Raw genomic sequence first — 19,484 nt, 5'->3', positions numbered from 1 at the left:
CTTTGTACTCACCCTTGCTTTATTAAACAGAGTAAGATCCGGACTTCGATCCCGAAGTGGCGTTCGAGTAAGGTCGTGTCTGCACCCAACTAAGCCTGTGGCATTGGGACTCGTCAGATGTTCGATGGCGATATCGTTTGTTTCTGGGTCCTTTGGACCTGTGTTGTATTTTGGTGTCTTATTATTATAGCGTGCCTTCCTTGTCCACGCTTTCCAAGACTACTGCGCTGAAACTTATCTGATGTAATAAATGTGTTACTAGCCTCCTGGGACTAGTATTGTATCACATTTGAGTTCCTGGTTTACCAGGGGCGCTTCAATAAGGTACCAACTCAGACACGGAGGTTCTTCAATATTTCCTTTGGGAAACTAAGTGTGTGATCTCCATTGTGTTTGTGCTCGTAGATCCCGGTTCTTTACTTGGTGGAATCTGGGAGTTATAAAACTCCTCCATGTTTTGTTTGAAGTGTACCTATTCATAGAGACAAGGCAGAGATCAAGTGCATGGGCCCTGTTGGTGGAAAACACCAATAGAACCAAAAGTGTATTTGTTCTTCTCTAACCTTAAGCATAGTGAGCAAGACAAAGTTGATGGATCATGAGTGTAGCATTTAAAACATTTGTTAGATCAGATGGCTCAACCTAATGGAAAGATAATCTATCTATATTTATGTTTTGTTTATATCTTCCAAAGATTGAATGTGCAACATTTTAGCTTATATGATTAGGAGTGTGGGATCACGAAGGTAGTACTAGATTAAAGGACTAAACATGTTGAATCTGTTAGGTTGGTTAACCTGGAGTTATAAATCATACATGTTTGTCTCTTTATTTATGCGAATGCTACAACCAAGGAGAAGCTTATAAAAATGATAGTCAAGTACCTTAAAATGTTATTGAAGAGTGATGGTATAGTATCACCTTGTGGAAGCTTTCCTTTCTTAGTAGTTGTGCATCGTGTTTGTGGCACCCTCCATGAATCATCTCTTATGAGCTACGTCTTTCTTGTGCAAATTGTTAAACTTCATGTGTCACTTTCTTCATCACCAATGTGAGTTTATCTCAGGACTTCCCAGGTTGATATTGAAAGTTCTCCTGCAGGGGTTAGTCCCACAAAATATACCAATATCTACTCAAGCAGTTTTTAGTTCAGTAACCAAACTAGACTCCATGTCTAATCAGATTAAGGAAGGCTATTTAACCTAAGCACCACGCTTAATTTAAATGCCATTGGAAGTGTGTCCAATACTTCCAAACTAACACTTACTAGGATAAACAAAGGTAGCATGATGGCTTTTATAGAGATCTACTCAAGTGGAGATGAAGTAGTGTGATTAGTATTTAACAAATTGAGCATGTCTCAAAGATAAGGACAACCAACATAGCAGCATGGCAAAGGATGTTTTATGTAAAGTACTCCCCCAAGCTTGAATTTTGCAAAATTCAAGATTGGATGAATTTAATTTAATGTTGTATGATGGTTGGTTAGACATACCTTGCGCTTGTCATTCATCCGATCTTCTTGCTCCAATCCTGGAAAGGTTAGTGGCAAGAATACCCGAAGGAATATTTCTATAATTATCTCAATATGCTCAATACACAAGGCAATGTTGCAAATAATTAGAAGTTCATGTTACGATCTGATAAGTGCTTGCTAAGCTTATCCTTGGGAAACCATCAAGTTATGTTGGTGAAGTGGTTTCCCCTCCAACGTTGACCTATATCAACTCTGCGAGATCTGCAATATTTATTATAGACATATGGATCGACAACCACCCTTTTAAAGTTTTTATAAATAGAAAGGAAGAGGGGGTTGGAGATCTCAAATGTGGTAAGGATGGAGAGACCAATTGATTGGGGAGATGTTTTATATGAGCAAGGACTTGGTAAGGTATTTATGAAATAACTTCCATGCTCACTGTTGTTTCTCTCATTCTCAAACTCCAAGGATGATTCTTCATGAATGCTTAAAATTCCTCTAGGATTGTCTCTCAAGTTGGTTTTATCTATCCATTCAATGGTGATAGCACATGGATTTTTAATTCCCTCTAGCCATTGATGTTGCTCTTCTCGATCCTCCTTCTTATGCATGGGATGTCTAGAGAGATTCATAGAATTATCGGGAGGTTCAAGAGAAAGAGCATAGTAGAAACTATTTAGCTTAATGATGGGATGGATAGCCGAATCATGGGATTGAAATGTTTGGAAATTGGCTATTGAAACTTCCTTTCCTCGTCTGGAAGATGATTCCTTCTCTATCTCTAAGATTTTTCTATGAAGACTTGTGCAAGAAGGATGTCCACAAATGAAGACATACCTTCCTTTACTAATAGATAAAGAAAGAAAGACTCTACCAAAGGTTATATGATTAAGACCAATGTGAAAATATCTAGGGAAAACATGGTCTTGTAGGGCTAGGTCTAAACTAGAATTTATAGAAAGATTAAAAGATTCCCTAGGTGTAGCTAAAAGTGCATTATCTTCTTGATTAAAAGATAGGACCTTGGCTATAGAAAAGGGTTGGTTTTGACCTATTGCAATCAACTCCGGACACAGATCATAATTAGGGGCAGGACGTGTTGACTCCCATGGTCTATGGCTGGTCTCCGAAGGTGCAAAGAATTCAACAATAGGTATGGAATTTAAGTTATCCATAAAGATAAAAATAAATAGATAAAAGAATAAAAGTATAAAAGTATAATACAAGATAATAGCAAGACTCAAAGTTATCTCAGCAAACCGTCTTTCTCCCCGGCAACGGCGCCAGTAATGCTTGTTGATATTTGGTAACGCAATTAGAAAATGATCCGCAAGCGCACGGATATCGGTGAGCATTTCACCCGGGAGGTTATCCAGAGTTATCGTATTTATATTTTTACCACTGGGAGAAAGGGTGCATCTGACTAACCAAATCTATTGCTACTATCCCTTTAGGCCACAAAGAATGTCTCTCGATGTGAGTGATGTATAGAGAAGACTGCAACCGTAGTCTCGTTCAAACCTTGGTAAGGATGATCTACTGTTCTATTGGGGAGGCTCACGGAATCTAGACAACACAAAGGATGTTCGACCCGCACCTATAAACCTACCCGTCCTGCTAACGAGATGTGATCTGCAAAGGTAACTCGGAAATGTCACGTTCCTCGCTACTACCACGGTCCAGCTAGTCAGGGGATATCTATGAGTACCCTAGCCTAAACACCACGTTTACGCTAGCAAGTGATTACTCTAATACTCAACCGGAAGAGGATTAAAGTAAACTCATAAACCAAAGAAGAATAAAACAAGAACTTACTAGTATTAGAAGTCGAATTACTGAAGAATCTTAGAAGCAAGCCTCGGGTTAGGAGACTTGATCCCGCAGGTACAACTCGGAGTAGACACCGATAGGCCGGCCTTCCTCCGATCCACGCCTCCACTCTATCTCTCTCAATCTAGTAGAAACTAGAAGATCTATTTCTACTTTACATTGGTTGCTAAGCCTAAAAAGAAATATTATTTAGAGAAGAGGTTTTCCTTCGAGGGCACCCCTCAATCTCTATGATAATTTCTTGTCTCCTCTAGGGGCCAGAGGGGGTCTTCTTATATAGTCCTCCCCTTCTATGCGTTTTTGGGTCGATAGGCAAGGTGGTACTATGTTATTCTGGATCCAATAGGTCGGTGGAACGTCGTGTGCGAAGAGAGTCCGGAACGGAGTCCAGAGGTGGGCGGGCGCCCAGGTCCTCAGGGCGGGCGCCCTAGGCCTGGCCCCTTTCGGGCTCCGCTTCCTTCCCATGGCTTCTGGAGTCTTCTAGATGGTAGAAAATTGCGCGGTGGGTTGATATCTCTATGTAATCCCGACATGTGGGCCTTTCTTCCTTATTTTCTGATAACCCCCTGCAGAAATAGACAAACACCAAAACTCGTGGAATTCTGTCAGATAAAACTCTAAGTCTAGATGTTGATTTCATTTGGATCCTTTTCTTTGTTTATTTGATAATTAAATTTGATACTAAAGGACCGTCAACACGCTCCAACAGAGAGATCGAGAGGGCCAACACGAGACTAGTCGGCGAGAACACGGCCCTGGAAGAGAGCGTCCGTGGTACGTTTTCTTTGTCGGATTTCTTTTTCGAGGTGTGCTTGGTTTTTCCTAAAGTTTCTTGTATTGGCGTTTGCAGGGCTTAAGGACGAACTCCGAGCCGCCCAAGTCGAGGCCCGTAATGTTAAGGCCCAGCTCGAGGCGGAGGTTGCTTTGAACCGTCGCGTGCGGACGGCGATAAGGGACCTCTCGACCTCTTGGGAGGTCGAGCCTATGGACGAGTCGAGGGAGGGAGCTCGAGGTGACGCACTGGTCGACCAGCTGTGCTACTTAGGCACGACGCTGAGAGACCGAGTGCGGGACGCCCTCCACATCGGGGTGAAGCGGGCGATGGCAGTTGTCTGCTCGGGCTTCTCCTATGACATGGAGGTGGTGTCCCACGGCTTCGTCACCGACATCACCAAGACCGACGCGGAGGACGAAGAGAGGCTCCACGCCTTGATCGACGACGCGGAGGCTCCTGGGGAAAGGCTGGCTAAGCTTTTTGAGCCTGAGGTGCTTCCTCCTGAGACTGGCTCGGGGTCAGGCGGGGGTGGTGAGGATCGTGCCATGGAGTGAGGCCTGCGAGCCTGCTCAGGGTGCCTGGGGCCCCTTGTATAATACTTCGTCAACATGCTTTTTAAATGATGCAGTGTCTTTAAATATTTGTTAAATGTTTATCTGTCTTTCCGCTCGAGGCTTTTTGTTTCTTTTTGCGCCTACGTTTGTATTCCTTGTTCGATCTTTCGTCAAAAACAACCTCGATCACCTCAAGGGTAAGGAAGTGAGTAGAGTTTTCGTAGCCCGGGAGCGTAGGAGTTCTCAGGCTCGTTGTCCCTCGGCCTTTGAGGGGCTCGAGGCGTCTTAGCTACTCGAGTCGTGCAAGGTTTACTAAGTAAGAAGAGAAAATTTCTTGGCTTTTTCGACGCTTTGGGGGGGTCGTCCCCCTGGTAGCCCCCGAGGGGGTGTTGACTATGATGGGTCATAGTCGGCGCCCCCTTCTAACGTTGAAATTATGACTTGTAAATCCATGGTACAAAAAGAAGTTGCTCGAGGGAAAAACTTCATTTATTCATGCATTCGTTTACAAAGTCCTGGTACAAAATGTACGTAGGAACATAAGTTTTGAACTTCTAGGGGTAGAATCGACGTAGCTGTTCGATGTTCCATGCGTTGGTGAAGACCGCCCCCTTCTCGTCCGCTAACTTGTACGTTCCTGGCTTCAAGACTTCGGCCACCACGTACGGGCCTTCCCATGGCGGGGTCAGCTTGTAGCGTCCTTGATTGCTCTGCCGTCGTCATAGGACAAGGTCACCCATGTTTAAGTCCCTCTTTCATACGTGTTTGTCATGGAAGCATCGAAGCTTCTGGTGGTATCTGGCAGAGTTGAGGAGGGCCATGTCTCGAGCCTCCTCAAGCTGGTCGACAACATTCTCTTGAGCTTCCTTATTCGAGTGCTCGTTGAATGCCTTGAGTCGAGGAGATCCATACTCGAGGTCCGTTGGGAGCACGGCCTCAGAGCCATAGACCATGAAGAACGGGGTGTATTTGGTGGCCCGGCTTGGCGTCGTCCTCAAACTCCATAAGACCGAGGAAAGCTCCTCGACCCACTTCTTGCCGAATTTCTTCAGGCGATTGTAGATCCTTGGTTTGAGCCCCTGCAAGATCATGCCGTTGGCACGCTCGACCTGGCCGTTAGTTCGAGGGTGAGCAACCGAGGACCAGTTCACACGGATGTGATGCTGATCGCAGAAGTCCAAGAACTTTTTGCCGGTGAACTGGGTGCCGTTGTCGGTGATGATCACATTAGGGATTCCGAATCGGTGTATGATGTCGGTGAAGAAGAGGACGGCTTGTTCGGAGCGGATGTTGGTGATGGGTCGAGCCTCAATCTATTTGGAGAATTTGTCGATGGCCACCAGCAAGTGGGTGTAACCCCCTTTCGCCTTTTGTAGAGGTCCTACTAAATCGAGCCCCCACACCGCAAATGGCCAGGTGATGGGGATCATCTGAAGAGCGTGGGCAGGCAGATGCGTCTGTTTGGCGTAGAACTAGCACCCATGACAAGAACCTACAAGCTCGATGGCATCTGCCACGGCCGTTGGCCAGTAGAAACCCTGTCGAAAGGCGTTCCCCACGAGGGTCCGTGGAGCAGCATGGTGGCCGCAAGCCCCCGAGTGTATGTCCTCGAGGAGTTTTCGGCCTTCTTCTACGGTGATGCAACGTTGTAAGACCCCTGTTGGGCTTCATCGATATAGCTCATTGCCTTCGCCATAGATCACGTATGACTTGGCCCGTCGAGCGACACGGCGGGCCTCTGATCGATCTTCTGGCAGCTCGCAGCGGATTAGGCAGTCGAGGAACGGTGTGCGCCAGTCGAACGGTCGACCAGGCCGCCATTCTACCTCCATCACCTCTGCTGCCATCAGCAGTGCATCGACGGTGTTGATTGGCTGGGCGGGAGCGGCATCGACGCCAGCCCCCGAGCCCAAGTCGGCGGATGGTTCGTGAAGATCTCTTGAGAACGCGTCAGGTGGCACCGTGCCTCGGGTCGACGCGATCTTGGCGAGTTCGTCAGCTGCTTCGTTGTAGCGTCGGGCGATGTGGACGAGCTCGAGGCCGTGGAACTTGTCTTCGAGTCGACGGACTTCCTTGCAGTACGCCTCCATTTTTGGGTCATGGCAGCTTGAAGTCTTCATCACTTGGTCGTTGACGAGTTGGGAGTCACCTCGGATGTCGAGGCGTCGGACTCCCAGCTCGATGGCGATCTTGAGACCGTTGACGAGGGCCTCGTATTCTACGACATTGTTGGATGCGGCAAAATGAATCCTAATGACGTACCTCACATGGACGCCTAAGGGCGAGACGAACAGCAGGCCAGCCCCGGCCCCCGTCTTCATGAGCGACCCGTCGAAGTACATCGTCCACAACTCAGACTGGACCTGAGTCGGGGAAAGCTGGGAGTCTGTCCATTCCGCGATGAAGTCCACCAGGGCTTGCGATTTGATGGTCTTGCGAGGCGCGTAAGTGAGAGTCTCACTCATGAGCTCGACCGACCATTTAGCTATTCTTCCCGTGGCCTCCTTGCTCTGGATTATCTCGCCCAAGGGGAAAGACGAGACCACCGTGAAGGGGTGGCCGAGAAAGTAGTGCTGCAGCTTGCGGTGGGCGAGGATTATGGCGTAGATCAGCTTCTGGATTTGGGGGTAACGTGCCTTGGTTTCCGAGAGCACCTCGCTGACGAAATAGACTGGCCTCTGGACTGGCAGCGCATGCCCCTCCTCCTGCCTCTCGACCACCACCGCTGCACTGACGACCTGGGTCGTCGACGCAACGTAAAGGAGCAGTGGTTCCGCAGGTTGAGGTGGGACCAGGACTGGTGCTGAGGTCAGTGTATTCTTCAGCGTTTCGAGAGCTTCCTCGGCCTCGGGGGTCCAGGAAAAACGCTCGACCTTCTTCAGAAGTCGGTACAACAGTAACGCCTTTTCTCCTAGTCTCGAGATGAAACGGCTCAGAGCCGCCAGGCATCCCATGACTCTTTGTACACCCTTGATGTCTCGGATTGGCCCCATTCTCGTGATGGCCGAGACTTTCTCGGGGTTGGCCTCGATGCCGCGCTGGGAAACAATGTAACCCAAGAGCATGCCTCGAGGCACGCCGAAGACGCATTTCTCGGGATTGAGCTTGATCTGGTTGGTGTGTAGGCAGCTAAAAGCGATCTCGAGGTCCTGGATCAGGTCCCCTCGCCTTTTCGATTTGACGACAATGTCGTCGACATAGGCCTCGACCGTCGATCCTATGTGTTTGCAAAATACGTGGAGCATGCAGCGTTGGTACGTGGCTCCCGCGTTTTGAAGCCCAAATGGCATGGTTACAGAGCAATACATCCCAAAAGGTGTGATGAAAGAGGTCACGAGCTGGTCGGACTCTTTCATTTTTATTTGATGGTAACCAGAATACGCATCAAGGAAAGAAAGGGTTTCACATCCCGCAGTAGAATCGACAATCTGATCAATACATGGTAATGGAAAAGGAACTTTCGGACATGCTTTATTTAGACTTGTATAATCGACACACATCCTCATTTTCCCATTCTTTTTCTTAACTAATACAGGGTTTGCTAACCAGTCGGGATGATGAACCTCCTTGATGAATCCGGCCGTCAAAAGCTTGTGGATTTCCTCGCCAATGATCTTGCGCTTCTCCTCGTCGAATCGGCGCAACCGCTGCTTCACTGGCTTGGAACCGGCTCGAATCTCCAAGGAGTGCTCGGCGACTTCCCTCGGTATGCCTGGCATGTCCGAGGGACTCCATGCAAACATGTCGGTGTTCGCACAGAGAAAGTCGACGAGCACAACTTCCTATTTGGGGTCGAGGTCGGCGCTGATCGTCAGCACCTTGCCGTCGGAGTTATCGGGGTCGAGCGGGATCTTCTTCGTTCCCTCTGCTGGCTCGAAGTTGCCCGCGTTGCGCTTGGGCTCTGGAGCCTCAGCGGCCAGGGCTTCGAGTTTCGTGACGAGCTCGGTGGAGTTCTCGACCGCCTCCCCATACTCGACGCACTCGACGTCGCACTCGTAAGCGTGCTCGAAAGAGGAGCTAATAGTGATGACGCCTTTGGGACCGGGCATCTTCAGCTTCAGGTAGGTGTAGTTGGGTATGGCCATGAACTTGGCGTAGCCCGGGCGCCCGATGATGGCGTGGTACGTGCCACGGAACCCGACCACCTCAAAGGTGAGGGTCTCCTTCTTGAAGTTGGCCGCCGTGCCAAAGCAGACCGGTAGGTCGATTCGACCTACGGGCAGCGCCTTTTTTCCTAGCACGACGCCATGGAAACTGCCGGCACTTGGCTGGAGCCGTCCCCTATCGATGCCAAGGAGGTTGAGGGTCTCGAGGTAGATGATGTTGAGGCTGCTGCCTCCATCCATTAGCACCTTGGAGAGCCGGGTGTTGACGATGATAGGGTCGACGACGAGCGGGTAGATGCCTGGGGCGACTACCTTGTCGGGGTGGTCCTCTCGATCGAAGGTGATGGGGGTGCTCGACCAACTGAGGTACTGGGGTACCGCCATTCTTGCCGCGAAGACCTCACGGCGTTCCCTTTTGCGCTGCCTCGTGGTCAACTGCGTCGAAGGCCCACCATAGATCATGTAGCAGTCGTGGACGGTGGGGAAGCCGTTGTCGTCCTTGTTGCCCTCTTTGTCGCCGCCCTTCTCCTTCTTCGAGTCGTCACGCTCATCCCTTTTGAACCCTAGACCGTCGAAATGCCTTTTTAGCATACGACAATCCTTGAGCTTGTGGTTGGCACCTCCCTTATGGTAAGGGCATGGCTCTTCGAGCATCTTGTCGAAAATACCTCCATCTGGGGAGCCTCGAGACTTCTTCCGCTCCATGGCGGCGACGAGATCGTCGTCGAAGTTCTCCTACTTGTACTGCCGCACTTTCTGCTTCTTCTTGTTCTTCTTGAGCCCTCGACTGGGGTCCCTTCTTCATCAGCAGGCTGCTTGCCTTTACCTCCTTCACCACTGAAGAAGGCACCGACCGCTTCTTCTCCTGCCGCGTAGTTGGCCACTACGTCCATGAGCTCATCAACGCTCTGAGGTCGATTCCGACCCAATTCCCGCACCAAGTCTCGACTGGTGGTACCAGAGACAAAGGCCAGGATGACGTCGTGGTCGGGGATGTGTGGCAGCTCGATGCGCTGCTTTGAGAAGCGTCGAGCATACTCTCGAAGAGTTTCTCCTGACTTCTGTTTGCACTTGCTGAGGTCCCACGAGTTCTCGGGCCGTATGTAAGTCCCTTTAAAATTACCTTCGAAGACCCTAACCAAATCGACCCAGTCATGGATCTGATTTGCCGGAAGTTCCTCGAGCCATCGGCGGGCGGTGTCAGAGAGGAAGAGGGGTAGCTGTCTGATGATGGCTCGATCATCCCCTCGAGTGCCTCCTAGCTGACAGGCCAGCCTGAAATCGGCCAGCCACAACTCTGGTTTGGTCTCGCCATTGTATTTCGCGATGCTGGTTGGGGGTCGGAACGGACTGGGCAGGGGCGTGCTGCGGATCGCCCTGCTGAACACCCGTGGGCCTGGTGGCTCGGGGGCCACCCGGTCCTCGTCGCTGTCGTACCTCCCACCGCGATGTGCGCTGTAACCGCGCTCTTCCACGTCTCCGTGCCGGCGGTATCGATTCTCTTCGATGTCATGCCGTGCGTCGTGTCGACGCTGATTGTCGATGGGGAGGACGAGAGTGGTCTTTCTTCCTCGAGGGGGCGGCTGTTGATGGACTGATATTTCCTTTTCGTTTTGAGGTGGCTCGTCGCGCTTTTCAGTGCAGCTCCTCGTCGTAGAGAAGCTGAGCTTTCGGCTTGTTGAACTGCCGCCACCTGGAGCAGAGTCTGTACCTTGTCTCGAATGCGTCGAGCCTGGGAGTTTGACGGTTCGGGCATGTTGCGTAGTAGCATTGTCGCCGCCACTACATTCTGGCCCGCTCGAGGGAAACGACTGACAGGCTGCTCTGGCACTGCGTCTCCGACGATTTGTCGATGTACCTCTCGAGCGCGTCTGCGGACACTTCCGCCTGACGGGTAGGGCAGGTCTTGCTCAAGGATTTGCTCGAGCAGGACGAGGCGTTCACGGTCTTCGTCGAGCTTCATCTTGAGCTCCCGCAGCTGTGCTAGCTGTGCAGCCTTGTCTTCCTGTGGAGGGGGGTCGACCTGTCCGTCGTTCCCAGGCGTCCTGGGGTCTTCCCGTGTTGCAGGGGCTCGACCGCCCGCAGCAGCATCCTGCGTCTCGTCGGTAGTTTCTACCGCCCCGTCGACATGATAGCATTCCCTTGTGGGGTCGTAGCTATCAGTCTCGAAGTCGGAGTCCGGCTCGGCGGCGTAGAAACATCCACGTCCCTCCTCCAGCAGCCGCTGCCTGAGTGAGGTGATCGTGTATCGCCCGGGGCCTAGGCGGCAGAGGCCTCGCACCTGGGAGAAATCTGGCAGTTCGGACGTCGGCCGTAGTACTCCAGAGTCGCGTGGGAGGACCGTTGGTCTCCCCACGTACGTCTGGGCGTTTGGGCATATTGCTCTGGCGAGCGACGCCGCGGCGTTGTCTAATTCGAATGGCAGTGCCCTTCTTGGAGTAAACAACCCGTGTGGAAGTAGCTTAGCAGCGGTGGGGGAGGGCGCGCGAGACACGTCCCCTCCCATCGTTGTGCGGTGTTGAGCCGTCGTGCCCGTGGTTCCGGCACATGGTGCTACCGGCTCGTGGCCCGCCTCCTGCCTCGCACGAGTTGCCGGTTGTGATGAGGCAGAGGGGTGGCGGTGGTGCTGTCCGCGCCTCTTCTTGGGCGGGGAGGCATGGTGGCGAGGGCGTCTCGGGGCCCTCAACCGAGCTGATGCAACGCGGGCTCCTCCCGGTCCTTTGACTGAGAGCAAGATCATGTCGGAGCCGGAGCCCGTAGACATGAACTCGAGACTCCCAAACCAAATCACCGTGGAGCGCGGAATCGGCGAAGCGAGAGCAGCCATCTGGAAAGGAGTGGGAAATCGGTGAAAAACACGCAGGACCCCTACCTGGCGCGCCAACTGTCGGTGTTTTCCCCACGGGGGGTCACACCAACGAGTAAATTTGTATGCGTGCTCCCTTTCCTAGATGGTGATGCAAGAAAACACAAAGATTTATCCTGGTTCGGGCAAGAGAAGGCCCTACGTCCAGCGGGGGAGGGAAGTCTGTATTATCTTGCACCTAAGTGCTTGATACAGGGGTGAATACAAGCGTGATATGGAGTGTGTGAGCTCTACTGCGTGTGGTGTCGCCCTCCGTTCTATTCCTTAGTCCCTCCTTTTATAGCTCCAAGGAGAGACCCAGGGTACATGTATAGGTGTCAGAGTAGGGGTCGATAGCAGCATGGAGCGCTGACCTACTCGAGGCTTCTGTACCGGCATGGCCTCGAGCCGTCCCGTCTTGATATCCTGGTGATGATTACGCGTGCCCCTGCATTTTGCTCTGTGCGCCGTCTTGTGTTGGTTCAACGGTCGCACGCTTGTACGGTATGGCGGCAGATCCAGCGGGGTGGTTGTGGTGTTGTTAGTCGACGCCCAACTCGTCCCTAGGATGGAACCCTGTTCGGTCGAGGGTCGGACGCCGTGTAATGTGCCGATATCCGGAGCGCTGACCTTGGATGTCTCGAGGGGGTCCCGATTAGACGTTCCATCCTTGTTTCCTGCGTCCTAACATGCCCTGGGTCGTTTGGTGGGAAGGCTGCAAAAAGAACGATGGGACGGATGCCTTTTCCCTATCACGCCTCCCGTGACCTGTGTGTTAGGTGGGGAAGCGTCAGGCGCATTTAATGCCCCGGCTCGCGTGCGCGCGTCAGGCGGCGGGCGGCGTCCTTACGCTCGACGCCTCCCGGTTCGTGTGAGCCCGTTTCCGTATTCGACGGCAGCTAGCGCTCGACCCCTGATCGATTCGTTCGACGCTATTTCCGTCTTCGAGGCTGTGGACGTCGAAGGCTGCGTATACGTATGGCCAGAGCGTCGAGTCGAGGGCCTCGTCCTGCGTACGGATAGTCTTGTTACGTGCATCGGTGAGGGTACCCCTTATTGATACCCTCGACAGCTTTGTTGTCTATTTTAGCTCCACATAATTCAAGGATCTAGAAAACTAGCAGACGGAGGACATCCTAATCGCTGTCAGGGTGCTGCCGACATTCAAATACACCTCCACCACCTGCTAGTTACATCAGAAGAAATTACGTCAAAATCCAGCTTGGGGGAGAACACCCCCATTTATCCAGCTAAGTGTTTCTACTCGCGTTTATACTTTACTCAAATAATAAAAAGATGCATAATCATAAAAACCCAAATAAAGATTTTTGTGCTTATATATATCTTTGCTTAGTTTGCTAAATAAATAAATAAATAAAGTTTGCTATGAACCCTCATGATAAGCTCTCACATGGAAATGATGAATAGTTGCTCTGCCATGACTAGTTCTCAAAATTAAATTCTCTCTCAAGTTTAGGCATGACTGTTATGAATTAAGATTTGCTCTAAACCTGAACTTGTGAGAAGAGTACTTGATCTAAAGTCTAAGCCGTTAACGGATATGATATGGGAAGGTTGAGCTGTTGTTTATCTGTTCCTAGAGAAGCTAGAATTCTGGAGAATTTTATCTTTGAAAATCTTTAAAATGTTGCATGATGAGTTCCTGTATGATGAGAGTTTAAAATCCTACCAAGCCATATATACATGCTTATTAGACTATGAACCATACATTTACTTTTTACTGCTTATGAGCATTGAGTGTGGTCAAGCTGTGTAGACCCTTAGGAGCTTGTCATGCAGTTAAAATCAAGATTCACTTGCACGTTCACTCATACATGCTGCTTCTACTCCCACTACAAGAGATGTGTGGCTTTTTGACGTATTTAGTATGACGATGGGTCATTACGTCACTATATTAACTATTTTTTGACGTTATTTTCTAAGAATTTCGATTTAGTGACCTTTGAAAATTATACGTCATAATATATGTCATACACCTATTTCAAGTTCATTTAGTGACACTATTTTCTACATCATCAGGCCTATTTTGTAGTGTCATGAGCCTTTGACAAAAACTTTGTGTCACAAAAATATTTATTGAATTATTTTAAAGAATAATTCTGATGTTGGCATGCCTTGTTGCCACATCAGATTTTTTTAAAAATTTTATTTCGGCCTCCATTCTAGTTGGGCCACCGATCTCTCATGAACCACAAATCCGACAAAAAGCTAAAAAATGTCGATTTAACATCGAAAGATTAGACATTAAAGATTGGTAACGGACCATCGGTCGCTATATCTCGTTTTGACCACAGACTGTCGGACTGTCTTTTAACGACCCACCGCACGTCGCTATGATTAACTCCATTCGCGTGCCAAATTGCCTTGCTTCCCGCCTGACCTTCTATCATGCACTATCAGGAAATCTTGTCTTTATCGAGTGCAATATTTTAGGCATTCGGCAAAAACGACAACATTATAAGCTGAAAACTTTAAATAAAACACTTAAATAATGCACTTATATTAAATAATGAAAGAAACTTTTTTTTTTGGAAAATAAGAAACTCAATTTAGCCCTTAATAAAAAAACGGCCGAAAAAAAACGCATGATTCAAGCTTCATGCACGTGGCTTGCTAAGGCCTGTGTGGCTCTCCGAAGCCCAACAATGGCCCAAACAGGAAAACGTAATGACCAAGCGACGTGAGCCATTGATCTGAGATGGATGACTGAGATTTTACCAACTCTAAAATGAGCTCATATAAAAGCCGGCCAAACCCTAGAGCCTCCAATCTCTTCACTCCCTCTCCTCTTCTCCTTACACACAGCAGCCACCAGAATAGGATTCCAGGGAGAGATGAAACGCATGGCGTGGCGGCGACCCGAGCGTGAGTGGCGATGGACGCGGGAGACGCCCGCCCTTGGGTGTGAGGCGCTGGCAGAGGTGGCGGGGAGGAGCGGTGGCGGCCACCGTTGATGAAGCTGCTGCTCGCGACCGTCCGACGCTTCGCGGTGGCGTGCAGAGGTGGCCATGGACGAGACGGTGGCCAGTGGAGATCGAGATTGGCATTGAGGTGACCTTCTGTCTTTGGCTGGAACTAGCAAATTGTTAAACTGTAGTTCACTACTATGAACTCTGAAGCACAAACTCCAGGAAGTTAAACTGTAGTTTTCTTTCAGTTTCAGCGCTGGTAGTGTGGCATCTGCATTTCTGTTTTTTTTCTTGATTAGGTTCCGCTGCATTGCTATGAACAGCGTGAGTGAGTATGAGTTACATGAAGTTGAATATCAGCCCATTGCTGGTGGGGTGTTTTATTTGAAAATACATAGATCGATCAGATTTCTCGCAAGTTTAGCCCCCCTTTTTAAACAGTGAGTGTCGGTGTAGTTTGATTTATCTTTTGGCAAGAACATCCCTTCTTTTTTGCCAAAAAGAAAACTTTGAAAGTGCCGCTGCCATCATTTTCCTGAAAATAAGCGCTGCAAACTTCAAATATCCCAAGCAGTCAAATGGCTTAACAATTTGGGCCATATGTGTGGTTGCGTGGATGATGTTCTCTATATCCTGAGCCAAAACTCCCTCCAGAGCTCACTTGAGCCCAGATGATGAACTGAGCGGGCTCCAGCAAGCTCACCCCCAACACCCATCCAGCTCCATCCTGATAGTTCATCCATGCGGGGAGATCCGAGGAGTTGTTCTGTCAAGATCTGAGGAGCAATAAAAACCATGCTAATTATTGCCTACTCATTTCTCAGGTCTGACTAAGCCTACCTTGACAGCTTGCATCCATCCTGCATTATAGGACACAAGGTACGTGTGCCTTCTGAAATTTCTTTAGATGGGTAATAGTTTTGTGAGTGCCGACAGAAAAACATATAAACATAGATACAATCTTCCCCTGCTGTCACACTAGAGTGACACCAAAACCTGCACACAATGATACTAGTACAACCAACCGTGAATAATCTTGTCTATGCGTTGAGCAGTTTGGACTTCTGTGTGGCAAGCAGTGTGGTGTTTCTTATATATTGTTGTATATACACTGCTTTCTAGTAGGCGGGATGTTCTACTGTTTTCACCAAATTTCACTAGATACGAAGTGTATGCTACACTATTTAAGCTATTACAGAGTATCCATGTTTTGATGATTCACTCAAGGACCTGTTTGTTATGTGCACTTTTCACTGAACATTTCTCTATAGTGATTTTTAGTATTATAGATCACACCCTTAGGCGTGTGGCACTCTCATTTAGTCAGTTAATTGTGCCGTGATTTTTAGTATTATAGATTCTAATGCCCAGTGTGCTGTTTTCCATTCTTTGCAACAGAATATGCCATATTTGGAGATGATAAAATCCACAAATCTGCAGATGAGAGGCTCCATGGTGGAAGTAGAGTTGCATTGGATAGCAGCTTATTTGAATCTAGTTGTATGTTGTATGGCTAAATTGTATGTGGGCTGTATGTTGTATGGGGTGAATTGTGGGCTAAATTGTATTTTGCTTCTTGACGGCCTCATCCGTGCCGTACGACGAGGTTGCGTATACAGGCAAGTTGTACCGTATGTGTACAGGCAAGTTGATGCCGGTGTACAGGCAAGTTCTATTTTCCCTTGCATTTAAATAGCTTTTCCTTTTAAATAGCTATTTTCCCTTACATTGAAATAGCTATTTTCACAATTATAGGAAACTCCCAAGTTTTGATCTACTGCCTGAAGAAGAGTATGGAGGTAAGACAGTGCTGCATTCTCCATTTTTAAATTTACTAATCCTACATTCTCCTTATTTTTTTGAATCTTTCAAAATCAAAACATTGACAAGAATTATGTAGTCACTTTAATTTTTGAACACTATTATAGGCACATATAGCTCAGATCAACTGCAGGTATCCGGCATATAGATAACTATTGCTGAAACTATGTACTTATTTATCTAATTTAATTCAAACATCCTTTTTGCCAGATATCCTTTGTCGCTGCAGCCCCACATTTTGCCAGATGAACATATATTGCTTAAATTAAGTGGACAACTTCTTACTAGATACCACATAGAAAACAACAGACAGGGGAGTCTTCTTTTAATAAACCTGATTTTTTTTAATCTAGACAGTATTGAGTGATAACATGACCTATTATGCCTTGCTATTCTTGAGTGTTTTTTGGATTGAACTATAAAAAATATCATTGTTCAGTTGTTTTCATGTGCATTCCTAATATAAGCTCGTAGCGTTATATCGTATTATTATTTTTGTAGATAGATTTGTTTCATTAACTGTTATATGTTGACCAGGGAGCTTGGTTCTATCAAATAGATATGCATGAACCTAGAGCTAACTCTAATCTTTATATCTTTGACTAATTTGGCTACAGTTTGCTTCTTTCAGAGTGGTTAATGGTGTGGTCTGGAGGATGTCTCAGTGAAGTGAAAAGCCTCAGTAATGTTTAGGGTTAGCTACAACTCTTTTTGTTAGCTTGATGAATATTCAAGATGTTGAAAGGGCTATGCTATTTGTCATTTTGGACATGTGACTTAGATGTAGCGTGATGTATATTGCTAGCTGGATGTATGAGTTGACAATATAAATTTTTGCAACCTGGGATTTTGTCAAGATTGTGTAATTGCTGAGTGAGTGGGCTCAAAAACAACTGCGAGCTATAGCAGGCCAAATTTATTTTGTGACGTTTTTCTCCTTCCTGCCATGTCAGCAAGTCATCCTACGTGGCATTGCCTATATGGCAAAGTTAGGATTTAATGACACTAAAGGCAAAGTTAGGATTTAATGACACTAAACCAGTGTCATAAGATTATATGACACTAAAATCACACGTCATAAACTTATGACATTTAGCAAAACAGATGTCATAAAATCATTTTGTGACAGTGGCTTTTTGACATTACAGTTTATGTCACCTTGATGTCATAAAACTCAATTTGTGACATAAATTGCATATATTATGACATAATAGAATGTCAAAAAGCCACACACTTCTTGTAGTGTCCGGAAGTACGCATCCACATACATCCACTCCTTTCCATCTCCAGATTCACCCAAAATATATTCTACTCCTATCCAGGAGAGAATAGCCAAAAAGATTATCCTATGCCAGTTATTCCCTATGAAATAAATGCTCAAGATATTTTGGTTACTACCACTTGCTACATTATTCTAGGAGGGTGAGTGCTCTAAAAAAAAGTGATTGCGAGGAAATAAAAAGGGGCAGAACCTCGAAGAAAAGAAAAAGTGAGACGAGAGGTAAAAATGGACAAGTGTCCAACAGTAGAATTAGGGGTACAAGGTACCCACCTGAGAGGAAAGAAAAAGAAAATGTAGAGCATCTCATTCCCCTCAAAAAGCTTCAAAGTGCAAGAAAAGTATGTATTCCCTCAAAAGAGCAAACGTAGAATTAGACTTTCACCATTATTTTCACCATCAACACCATACACCATTCATTCGCCACACATGCACATCTTGATATTGACTTATTGACTTGTTTCACTAGATCCATGGTTTGACTATGCAATAAATGTCTTATAAGTATGTATACTTTATCTCCCACCTATGAGCTCCAGATATCAAGCCTTATTAGAATAGGATGAGAGAGAATGCAATGTCACTATGCCTCATACCACAAATACCACATACTTTGAGAGAAGGCATATACCATCACTACCTTAGTAAGGATCCAGAAATACCACAAAAGAGAGATTTGAGAGAGTCATACAAAGGAATCTCTGAGTTTTATTTGAAAATCTGCAAAAACTCCAGAGCTATAGTCGATCAAGAACAAGAGACATGGTGCTTGACTTGACCGTTCTATCTTTTAACTACTCAAGACACAAGTGACAGTTGCAAGCCCCATGGTGAAAGGTAATATGAGTAAGTTTAAATCTTAACAGTTTACCCTAACCCAGAGATAAGATCTTTTTTGAACGCATGTGTACCTTTAAGGCATGAAACCACTGCAGAAACTCTTGAGTCCATCCTTGCTCACGGACGAGCAAGAGGTAAGCTTGGGGGAGTTGTTGACAGTCCTTAAGTATCAAATTTAATTATCAAATAAATAAGAAAAGGATCCAAATTCAACCAACACCCAGACTTAGGGTTTTATCTGACAGAATTCCACAAGTTTTAGTGTTTGTCTATTTCTGCAGGGGGTTATCAGGAAATATGAAGAAAAGGCCCACATGTCGGGTTTACATAGAGATATTAACGTGTCGCGCAATTTTCTATCATCTAGAAGACTCCAAAAGCCACGGGAACAAACAGGAAGCCGAGCAGGCTCGGGGACAGGGCGCTCGCCCTACTCCTTAGGGCGCCCGCCCTACTTTTTCCACCAATCACGTTCTACTTAGCGGATTATGCTCCACCGACCTAAAGGATCATGGAGAACCGTTCAGTCAATGTCGGTTTGATCCGACGGCCCACGTTCACTTAAGGGGACTATATAAGCAGGACCCGTGGGCCCTGGAGGAGGCAACCCCTTCATCCTTATTCATTATTCATAGACAGAGCAAAAGCTAGGGTTTGGAGATGAGAGCTCTCCTCTCTTCTCTAAACTAGAGTAGATCTAGATAGTAGCGAGATGGAGAGCGAGGGAGGACTGGAGGAGAGGCCGGCCTGTCGGTTCTTCCTCCGGTTGTACTTCGCCATGATCAAGCTCTAATCAACCTTGCTCATGGGATGACTCTGGTAATCTACTTCTATTTCATTATGCAATTACTATCCATGTTTGTTCTGGTTCACAACTCTTTTGAGTACTTTAATCTATAGGACGCTACAGGTGAGAGTTGTAGTATATGTGTAAGCGTGGTGCTTAGACCTAGATTACTTGTGGATATCCCCTGTCTAGCCGGATCGTGTGGTAGGCCGCGTAGGTGAAAGTTACGTTGGTCCC

General features: G+C 47.4%; 1 long non-coding RNA gene across 1 annotated transcript; it reads left to right on the top strand.

The window, feature by feature from the left end:
* On the top strand, positions 16,270 to 17,278 carry LOC110430789. Its single transcript, XR_002448150.1, has 2 exons — positions 16,270 to 16,319; positions 16,973 to 17,278. It is a non-coding gene; the product is annotated as an uncharacterized LOC110430789 (long non-coding RNA).

Source organism: Sorghum bicolor, chromosome 10 (genome assembly GCF_000003195.3).
Source record: "Sorghum bicolor cultivar BTx623 chromosome 10, Sorghum_bicolor_NCBIv3, whole genome shotgun sequence".
Lineage (NCBI taxonomy): Eukaryota > Viridiplantae > Streptophyta > Magnoliopsida > Poales > Poaceae > Sorghum > Sorghum bicolor.
The sequence above is the reverse complement of the archived record's forward strand: the minus strand, read 5'-3'. Positions and strand labels throughout refer to the sequence as shown.